Below are 10,288 nucleotides of genomic sequence, written 5' to 3' on the forward strand. Positions count from 1 at the left end.
CCATAAGTGATTCAATATTTAGGTATGCTATTCAAAATCATCTATACAAAATTTTATCTAATTCGAACATCGTCAAGGTATTGAAATTAGATTAAATCAATGAATGAATTAAAATGTTCAACGCGAACCGTTCATGTAAATCTCAATTTTAAAAGCGCAAACCATTGCCGAATTAGATAAAATTTTGTAGAGATGATCTTGAATAGCATACCTAAATATTGAATCGCTTATGGTGAAAACATTTAACCGAAAAGTGTGCCAAAATTAGAACTTCACTATGTAATTTCAGATTAAAACATCACTCTGGATAGAGACTATATATATATATATTATATACGTAGGGAAGATTTTATAGATCGACCTTCGTCAAAACTACTTCTGGCCACGTACACTAGGTCTTCAATAATTGATTCTCTTTCTCTAAATATTGATCAATTATTTTAACCTTATTTGTCAAATAAGATGGTGGCGCAGATGACCTCGCGATCGATCTTGCTTTCATTGATTGATTGTACTGTGTTTATACTTAGTATACAGATAGTGCGGGATTTTGGTGTTATATATTTCATATAGTTTTGTTTAGTTGAGGTCGTATCCGATGATGATGATACGGCATGAGAAATTTTTTTATGCTATCGTAGTATGATAAATTTTTATATGCTACCGTAGTATCACGTGAGAATGATTAGTGGTACTTCTTATCTATTATATTTTGACACGTGGATTTATTACACTAAAATTATAATTTAACATATTTTTATTATTTGTGAAATAACCTTCATGGGTATTAATGAATTTGAACTAGGATTTCAGGTTTAGAGTTTATAGATTAGGGTTTAGGGTTTAGAGTGTATGGTTTTAAAGGTTTAGAGTATTAGAGTGTAGGGTGTAGGGTTTTAGAAAGAAACTCAAAATAGTATTTGACAAAATAACTTAAATATTATATTTCTAGTTAAATCTTGCATGTCAAATTGTGATTGGAATGGTAGAGTACTAGACATTGTCACGTGGTGCGCTACAGTAGTACTGAAAAATTTCTTATTGTAGTACCACATGACAATGCCTAGTGGTCCTCCTTACCTGTTATATTTCGACACGTGGATTTATTATACCAAAATTATAATTATCATATTTTTATTATTTGTGAAATAACCTTTATGAGTATTGATGATTTTAAACTAAAATTTCAGATTTAGAGTTTAGAGTTTAGGGTTTAGAGTTTAGGGTTTAAGGTTTAGGGTAGTAGAGTATAAAGTGTAGGGTTTTAGAAACAAACTCAAAATAGTCTTTGACAAAATAACTTAAATATAATTTTTTAAATTAAATCTTACATGTCAAATTATAATTAGAATTATCATGTGGTGCTACGGTAGCACTAAAAAATTTCTTATATGTCATCCCAACTCTGCCATGCACTTGTAAATCTTTTATTATAACAGATACTTATGCATATAATTTCCAAAATTATAGAATGAATCTCACCTACAAGAGATCTTTTTCTTGTTTTTTCTTCTTGGATATATCCTTGTCATTGGCACTCGATGAAAGCGCCAATTAATGAAATGCTAGGCCTTAGTTTTCTCCAACGATCGAGTTGCTTCTCCTTCCTTATAAAAGATAACCGATAGTGCATAAGATTGAAGGCCATCTTAAGGTTATGAGATTCTTGAGATACGAGAAACAGTTAAGATGAGGAAGGCTAGGGATACGCAACCTCCTCTATCTGAGAGCAATGGCGGAGATTGGTCTGCCGATTTTCCTGTGAACTTTGTGTTGTTTAATGAACTATGTAAAAGCTTAGTTGAAAATGTCACCCATTAAGTTTTAATTTATAGGCTGCATTGATTTTATCATACTGAGGGCCTGTAGTGGAAGGGTTATCATGCCCGGACCTGAGGTGAGGCTGCAACAGCGGCCGCTTCAGGCACCAAAATCTTGCCCATATTTTTTTTATATAAATAAAATCTATTAGTAAATCATGGTGCAGGTGATTAAGTTGCTTTGTATCTCAATAAAATCACACACTCAGAAGAAGACTCCACACATGCTTATCACTTCAATAGATAAGCAAAATTAGAGCTCATTACACGTACGATTTCACTTGTACGTTAACAGATGTACTGAGTTAATTAAAAGATAGCTAAATAGCTATCTATGTAATATATACCTCAAAATTTCTAAATTTATAACTTTTTAAATGATTTGAAACTCTTTTCGGCCTCTACTGTAATTGATTATTGATACACAAAAACAATTATCAAGGCTTTTGAATTTAGATTAATGAATGAGTAGTTTAGTACTAGATTATTTATAGTTTCTTTTTGTACTAAATTAGTAAAGGGCACTTTTTCGGATCTCGCCTTAGGTCTTGAAATCTCAAGTCCGGCCCTACGGGTTATTTTCTTTTCCTAAACTAAGATATCTCGTCTTCAATCTGTATTTTTCGACTATATATTAAAACAAAATTGTGATTTTACTTCTTCTTATAACATGAAGATCGAATTATGATGAATACCATAGCAGCGCCTCTTCTATTCTTAGGCATGAAGGATCTGGTTTAAGGATTTTGATAAACAATTAAACATTATTAATTGTAACCTCTAGACATACACACTAGGCCAAAATAGTGAATAGACAATGGTGGATAAACAATGAAGGGCAAAAAAAAAAACCATTTTCTAAGATTTCAGACAATGGTTTCAAAATAAGCATTGTCTTAAGTTTTGGTCCGGACAATGCTTTTGTTTTTGGCATTGTCAAATGTTTATAAGACAATGTTTTTATATTTTAACATAAATCACATTGTCCAGATTTACAGCAAAGACAATGGTTTTTAACTAAATATTGTTTGTATTGCAATTCTAGACAATGGTTTTACGTATTTAAGGAAACACTGTTTGAACTTTTTCAGACAGTATCATCCTTACAATGGATTTTTTTGATATCTTTACACATTATCTCAAATGGATAACTAACAATGGTTTTGGAAAACAAATCCATTGCGGAAGAAACCCAAGCTATTGGAGGGAATTCATGATTCACTTTAGTATTTTCCCCCCTCATTTTATCCGACCCTAACATAGTCATTTAGTCATTTAGGCAAAACTTTCCATTTAGTTCAACACTTTCCATTTCGATTCTCGCAAAAAACAACTTATCATTCCATTTTAGTCATGTTTTCCAGTTAGGAAAAACCTCATAGCTCTCTCCAATCCACACAAAAACTCTCACGTTTCTCTCAAATCTCAGCATCTCTCAGCTCTCTCACTCGATAACATGGTTTGAGGATGTTCTGGGTTTGGAACTCAAAGATTGGAGGTATGAATCACAGCTAGGAGTTTGAGGGTTTTATGGGTTTCGACATTGGAGGTACGAATCACAGCTAGGAGTTTGAGGGTTTTCAGGGTTTCGACATTGGAGGTACGAATCACATGTAGGAATTTGAGGATTTTCTGGGTTTCAAATCACAACATTTGGGGTTTTTGTTTTTGGGATTTGTATTATTTGAAATTGGGTAATCTAAATATATTGTTAGCTAAACTTGGTTAGTTGCTGGAAATTGCCTTTATCCTTCTCTTTACTTCCATGAAGTTAACATATGACTGCACTAGAACTGTAGCTCTAGCTAATTTGTTTCAGTTTGAATTCAGCATTCCTAACTGCCTTATTTGGCACACACATTAATGGACTCATTTCAAATTATTAAACAATATTTATTAATATTGACTCATTTACTAATTCAATTCTTCAATGAGTTATGGTAAAAGGCTTGTCGAAATCAACCCAAGTCTTCAAGTTGGAATGAATAGTTGAGTTTAGAAAACAGAAGCCTTTAATTACTAATTAGATTTTGATCAAGTTTCCAAGTCCATTTTGTATATAGATATTAATGAAGTGTTTAATTACTGATTGTTAATATAGTTTGTATGAATCATATCATCAAATGGGTATATTCAGTGAGCTTGAATGAAATAGTCTGTGGGTACATGTATGATTTTTGTTTGAGTTTTTTTCACCAACAGTCCCTCAACTCTGGTGTACCTACCAATGTGATACCTCAACTCTTAATCGTACCAATGTGATACCCAGACTCTAGTATTGCTATCATTGAAGTACTTCCGTCAGTTTTTTTCAACTTCTCCGTCATCTTGGTGACGTGGCAAGTACGTGAGACCCACAAAAAGGGTTAAAAGACAAAATTAACCCCATCTGAGAGGAGCAATGTTTTTCCCGCCCTTTACCTTGAGAAAGACACCCAACAATTCCAATTTGGGCGCCAATTTTCCCTCTCTACTCCTTAATTTGTGTCTCTTATCTAAACTAAATAACTACTGCCAACCAGTCGACCACAATTTGATAAAACCTAGATCAATCTCATTTTCTATTTGTACCCTAGCACTTGTTAAACTAACAAAATAAATATACAAATTTATATAGAACATCTCATTTCCACAATCTCATAAGAATATAGAAACGCATAACTTAACGAAATTCAAATACATGTTTAAGTACCATTAGTTGCCACCTTTTATGTTGATCTGCCATGATTTTTGCTTGTAAGAACTAATGGTACTTAAACATGTATTTGAATTTCGTTAAGTTATGCGTTTCTATATTCTTATAAGATTGTGGAAATGAGATGTTCCATATAAATTTCTATATTTATTCTGTTAGTTTAACAAGTGCTAGGGTAAAAATAGAAAATGAGATTGATCTAGGTTTTATCAGATTGTGGTCGACTGGTTGGCGGTAGTTCTTTAGTTTAGATAAGAGACATAAATTAAGGAGTAGAGAGGGAAAATTGGCACCAAAATTGGAATTGTTGGGTGTCTTTCTCAAGGTAAAGGGTGGGAAAAACATTGCTCCTCTCAGATGGGGTTAATTTTGTCTTTTAACCCTTTTTGTGGGCCTCACGTACTTGTCACGTCACCAAGATGACGGAGAAGTTGAAAAAAACTGACGGAAGTACTTCAATGATAGCAATACTAAAGTCTGGGTATCACATTGGTACGATTAAGAGTTGAGGTATCACATTGGTAGGTACACCAGAGTTGAGGGACTGTTGGTGAAAAAAACTCTTTTTGTTTACTAATGTCTGTGTTTCTAGGGTAAACCATACGATTGGTATAATTTGAAACAAGCAAGCTAAGCAGCATACGTTTTGGAGCATAGGGTATGAACTCTGCCTTTATTTTGCTGCGTTGATGGATATTGCTATGTTGGTTGTTGATTTTTTAGTTGTTACTGTTTTGAACTATGCCAGTATGAAATATGTTTTTTTTATGGATATTGTTGATAGATATTGTTGTGTTGATGGATATGATCGTGTTGGTTAATAATTGATTATTTGTTGTTGTGTTGGATGTTGATAAATTGGTAGAAGCTATGTTGGTATGATAAGGTGTTTTATTTTTTTGTTTGCTAGATGGATAAGTCTTGGATGCATGCCGATAGAAGATCAGTGGAGTTTGAGTTAGGAGTTGAAGAGTTACTTGTGTTTGCAATAGATAGTGGTTGTGATGTTAATTATGTGTCATGTCCTTGTCTGAGATGTGCACATGGTAAGAATTGGAAGGCTAGCATAGTTAAGGACCATTTAACTGAGTTTGGGATAGATGAGACGTATGAAGAGTGGATATGGCATGGGGAAGATAATTCAGAGGGAATCAATAGGTGGATGAATGATTCTGAATCAGTAGAACAAGGGTTTTCTGGCATAGGGCAGAATCCTGAAAATATAGTGGAGTCTGATGATGAGGATCTCTTAGATGACCCTAATGAGTTTTTAAGAACTGTTAAGGATGGCGACAAGCCTTTGTACCCTGATTGTAAGCATTTTACAAAGCTAGGTACTCTAGTAAAAATGTACAATTTGAAAGCAAGGCATGGGATGACTGACGCTTGTTTTGAGGATGTTGTTACTCATACAATTATTGCTGCTAGAAGGGAATCAAATCCCTAGTTATGTCTATAGCGCCAAAAAGTCATTAACTGCCTTGATGGAATATGAAAAGATACATGCATGTCCTAATGACTGTATCTTATATAGATGTAATGATAAAGACGCATATAGCTGTCTTATTTATGCTCTGTCTAGGTGGAAGTTAGGGGAAGATGAGGCAGAGAGAGTCAATGTTCCTAAAAAGGTTTTGTTTTACTTTCCACCTAGACCGAGATTTAGGAAGATGTTCCAGTCTGTGAGTACAGCTAAAAGCCTGACATGAGTACAGCTAAAAGCCTGACATGGCATGCTGATGGGCGTGTGAAAAATGATAAAATGAGGCATCCGGCTGATTCCACTACTTGGAAATTGGTCGACGATAAATGACCTGATTTTGGTACATAGCCTAGAAATCGAAGGCTAGGTCTTTCATCTGATGGTTTTAATCCATTTAGTTCACTTTCTAGCAAGTATTCTTGTTGGCATGTGATAGTAGTAACCTACAATCTTCCTCCATGTATGTGCTTTAAAAGGAAGCATATGATGCTCACTTTGTTAATTTCTGGCCCAAAACAACTTGGAAATGACATTGATGTATACTTGCAGCCTTTAATAGATGATTTGAAACTCTTGTGGAATGGGGTTGAAGAGGTGTATGATTCTTACATAAAATAGTACTTTAATCTAAAGGGGGTACTATTTTGGACAATAAATGACTTCCCTGCATGTGGAAATTTGTCCAGAAGCATCGTACATGGCTATAATGCTTGCCCTGTTTGTTTAGACAATACTAGACCACATAGGCTTTTTCACGGAGGGAAGTGTGCTTATCAGCGACACCGGAGATTCTTACCACGTTACCACACATATCGAAAATAAGCAGGTGCTTTCGATAATACTGAAGAAGTTGATATTGCACCTATTCCATTAAGCGGATATGAGGTCTTCAAGAGAGTAGAAGGTTTGAAGGTGACATATGGTAAACATGTGAAGAAGAAGGCTGCTGGAAAAGGTGTGAAGGGAAAAATTAGGCGAAAAAAGGGTGGTCAAGCAAGTTCACGAGGTAGCACTCGGCTTCCATAGGGTGGTCCAGATGCTATCAGACCTTGTTGGAAGAAGCAATATTGTTTCTTCCAACTTGAGTAATGGATGTATCTTCCTAACCCGCATACCTTCGATGTCATCAAGAGAAGAATATTGCCGAGGCATTGGTAGGTACATTGCTCAATATTAAGGGCAAAAAAAAAGATGGCGTTAATCCTCGTATAGATATGGCTGCTATGCTAATAAGAACTTGTTTGCAGCCTATTGAAACAGGTGAAAAAAAAAAGATGAAAGCTACCTATGGCCAGTTGTAACTTAAATGAAAATTGTGTGTAGTTCTCTTTTTAGTATGAAGCTAGCTGATAGGTTTTGTTCTAATATCAAGAGTTTAATGTTGATGCAAACCTTACAGGTTAATGGTATGAAATCCCACGATTTCCATATAATGCTCCATCACTTGCTCCATATTGCAATTCGTTCAGTATTAGAGAAACCAGTGAGATATGCCATTATCAGATTTTGTCTCTTCTTCAAAGCCATTACCAGTAAGGTAATAAATGTGACAAACTTAAAAAAATGCAAGCTGACCTTGTCGAAACAATTTGTGACCTTGAGAAATTCTTCCCTACTTCATTCTTCGATATCATGGTACATCTGTCTATGCATCTTGTAAGATAAGTAGAACTATGTGGCCCTATTTGTTTTATATGGATGTACCCGTTTGAGAGTACATGAAGACCTTTAAGGGCTATGTTGCGACTTACGCTTGTCTAGAACGCTGCATTGCTGAGAGGTACATCGTTGAAGAAGTAGTAGAGTTTTTGGCAGAACATTATTGCTATGAAGGTACTGTTGGAGTACCGATTGTTGACAATAAATGCAGACCCTTATCTGGTGCAGTTATGATCAGGCCAATGTCGAACCAGTTGAAGCTAGCACACTTGTGTGTGTTGCAAAGTACAGATGAAGCAAGGCTCTACTTTGAGTAAGTATTGTTATGTTTTAAGTTTAATATATATTTTTTGAAATATTTGTTGCATATACATGTGCTTTAGTTACAGAGAATTTACATGTTCATGTCATTTGTAGTGAACACATGGTGCTTCTGAAGGATCGCTTTTCAGAATTTGCACATGATGAGAAGTGGTTAAAGAAGAAGAAAAATTCAACTTTTTCTTAATGGATACGATAGAAGGTGTGTGCAATGCCAATTATTAGTTAATTATATAATTTACATTGTCCTACGATAGTATATCAAAACTGGTTGTGTATTCCTGTTTATTCGCAGGTTGCAACACAACTTGCGGATGAGGAACATAATGTGTTAGAACATATAAGGTGGATTGTCGATGGTCCTGATTCTGAAATACCATCCTTTGATGGCTACAAAATCGATGGGGTTAACTTCAGCACCAAGGATTGAGACGATGTCCGTCAAGTTTATGCAGTGGTGTTTCCTTGTTAGCTACTACAATGCTGGTCTCTAGTGGCAAGGATAAGAACCATGTTAATAATGACACGACTTTCTATGGAGTAATTAGAGAGATTTGGGAATTAGACTATCATAGCTTTAGAATACCGGTATTTTTGTGTGATTGGGTTGACATTCACAAAGGCGTTAAGATAGATGACTTAGGTTATACATTTTTCAAGTTGAATACGTTAGGTCACTGTAATGATCCCTTTGTATTAGGTACTAATGTGAGACAAGTATGCTATGTAGATGACCCTTTAAACAAACGTTGGTCGGTAGTTATAAGATGTCTCGAAAGGGATTATTTCCTTGGTCATGATATGTTAATCTTATACGTAGTCCTGTTTTGTTGCTTTAGCTTTTTAAGTTCTTGTGAGACTTTTGAATATTGATGATGTATAATTAAGTTTGGATTTTAAGTTGTGTATTTGGTGAAATTGCAATGATATATTTATATTTTTAATATCTATTTGAGCTTGCAGTAATATAGTTGCTTTAGAACTAGCTTTTTACGTACCTTATATGATTGCTTATTGCCTTACAAATATTTATATGAACTTGCAGTAATATATTTGCTTTAGTTTTAGTTTATTACGCACCTTATATGATTGTTTCTAAATATTTGCCATCTCTTGCATGTAATGGCTAAGTTATTGGAAAGGAAAGTGTCCAAGGCTAGAGAGAGGATTGCTAGGGTAGTCAGAGCAGTTAGAGCTAGATCTGTAGCAGAGACAGAGGGACCTGCGACTAACTCAAGTGGATCAGTCCACATACAACCCCCGAGGAGAACAATGTCACTTATTGAGAGAAGAACATTGGCCAAGTAGGGGCGCAAATTTTCTCGGGCATGCACTGATGAACTGTTCGGACTGAAGCTGCTAAAGCGTGGAGCAGTTACTATGCATAGGATTGTACGACGCAAGATCTTGGGAATCAAGCTCACGGTCTTGTTTAATAAGAATGGAACCCCTTATGGCAAGGCATCGAAGAAAATGCAGTTATATATCGGAGTGCTTGCACTGACAAATGCGCCAATTTGGAGACCTACATGGAAGCAAGTTCCAATAGAGCGAAAAAAAAAACAAAATTTGGAGCTGTGTTCAGGTAAATGTTGTGTTTTGATTTTTTTATTCATTAAGTGTGAAGTATTTGAACTAAGTATTGAACTACAAATTTTTAGCTGGCATTTGTGGTACCTCATACTGCAAAGAAGTTGGTACTAGTTTCAGCTTCCCAAAAGTGGAGGGAGTTCAAGAGCAACCTTACCCGAAAGTACATCCTCCCATACAAGGATGAATCAGACATCAAAGAAGGCAGCGGAAATCGTAAAGCCTCCAAAATATGTGTTTAAACAACTTGAAACAAAAGTATGATGTTAATAATTCTTGGTCAGATATTAATAATAATTGTAAAAATGTTTCCAGGATGAATTGGAAAAGGAGGACAATGAGGCTAACCCCAACACTTGTATTGCCCATGATGCATTGACTAGAGCTCTAGGTAATCTTGAGCATAAGGGCAGAGTACGTGGTGTTGGAGGCCATCTTACTCCTTCGATTTATTTCAACCAACCAAAGCATAAGAGAAAAACTCTTAGTAAAAGGATTGAAGGAAACTACAAGAAGTTAATAAAGGAGGAGACAAAAAAGCTGTAGCTAAAGAGAGGGAATTTTGAATGGAGAAGTGGAAAGCAGAGTTAGGTGCTCGTAACAACAATGTGGCTCAGTCCCCTATTGCAGCGCAGTCCCCTGTGGCAGCCTCTAGCCTTGATATTGGCTCAAACTGTGCAAGTGCAATGAATGTGTGCGTTAATGCCCCCATGGATGTGG

Source organism: Argentina anserina, chromosome 4, assembly GCF_933775445.1.
Source record: "Argentina anserina chromosome 4, drPotAnse1.1, whole genome shotgun sequence".
NCBI lineage: Eukaryota > Viridiplantae > Streptophyta > Magnoliopsida > Rosales > Rosaceae > Argentina > Argentina anserina.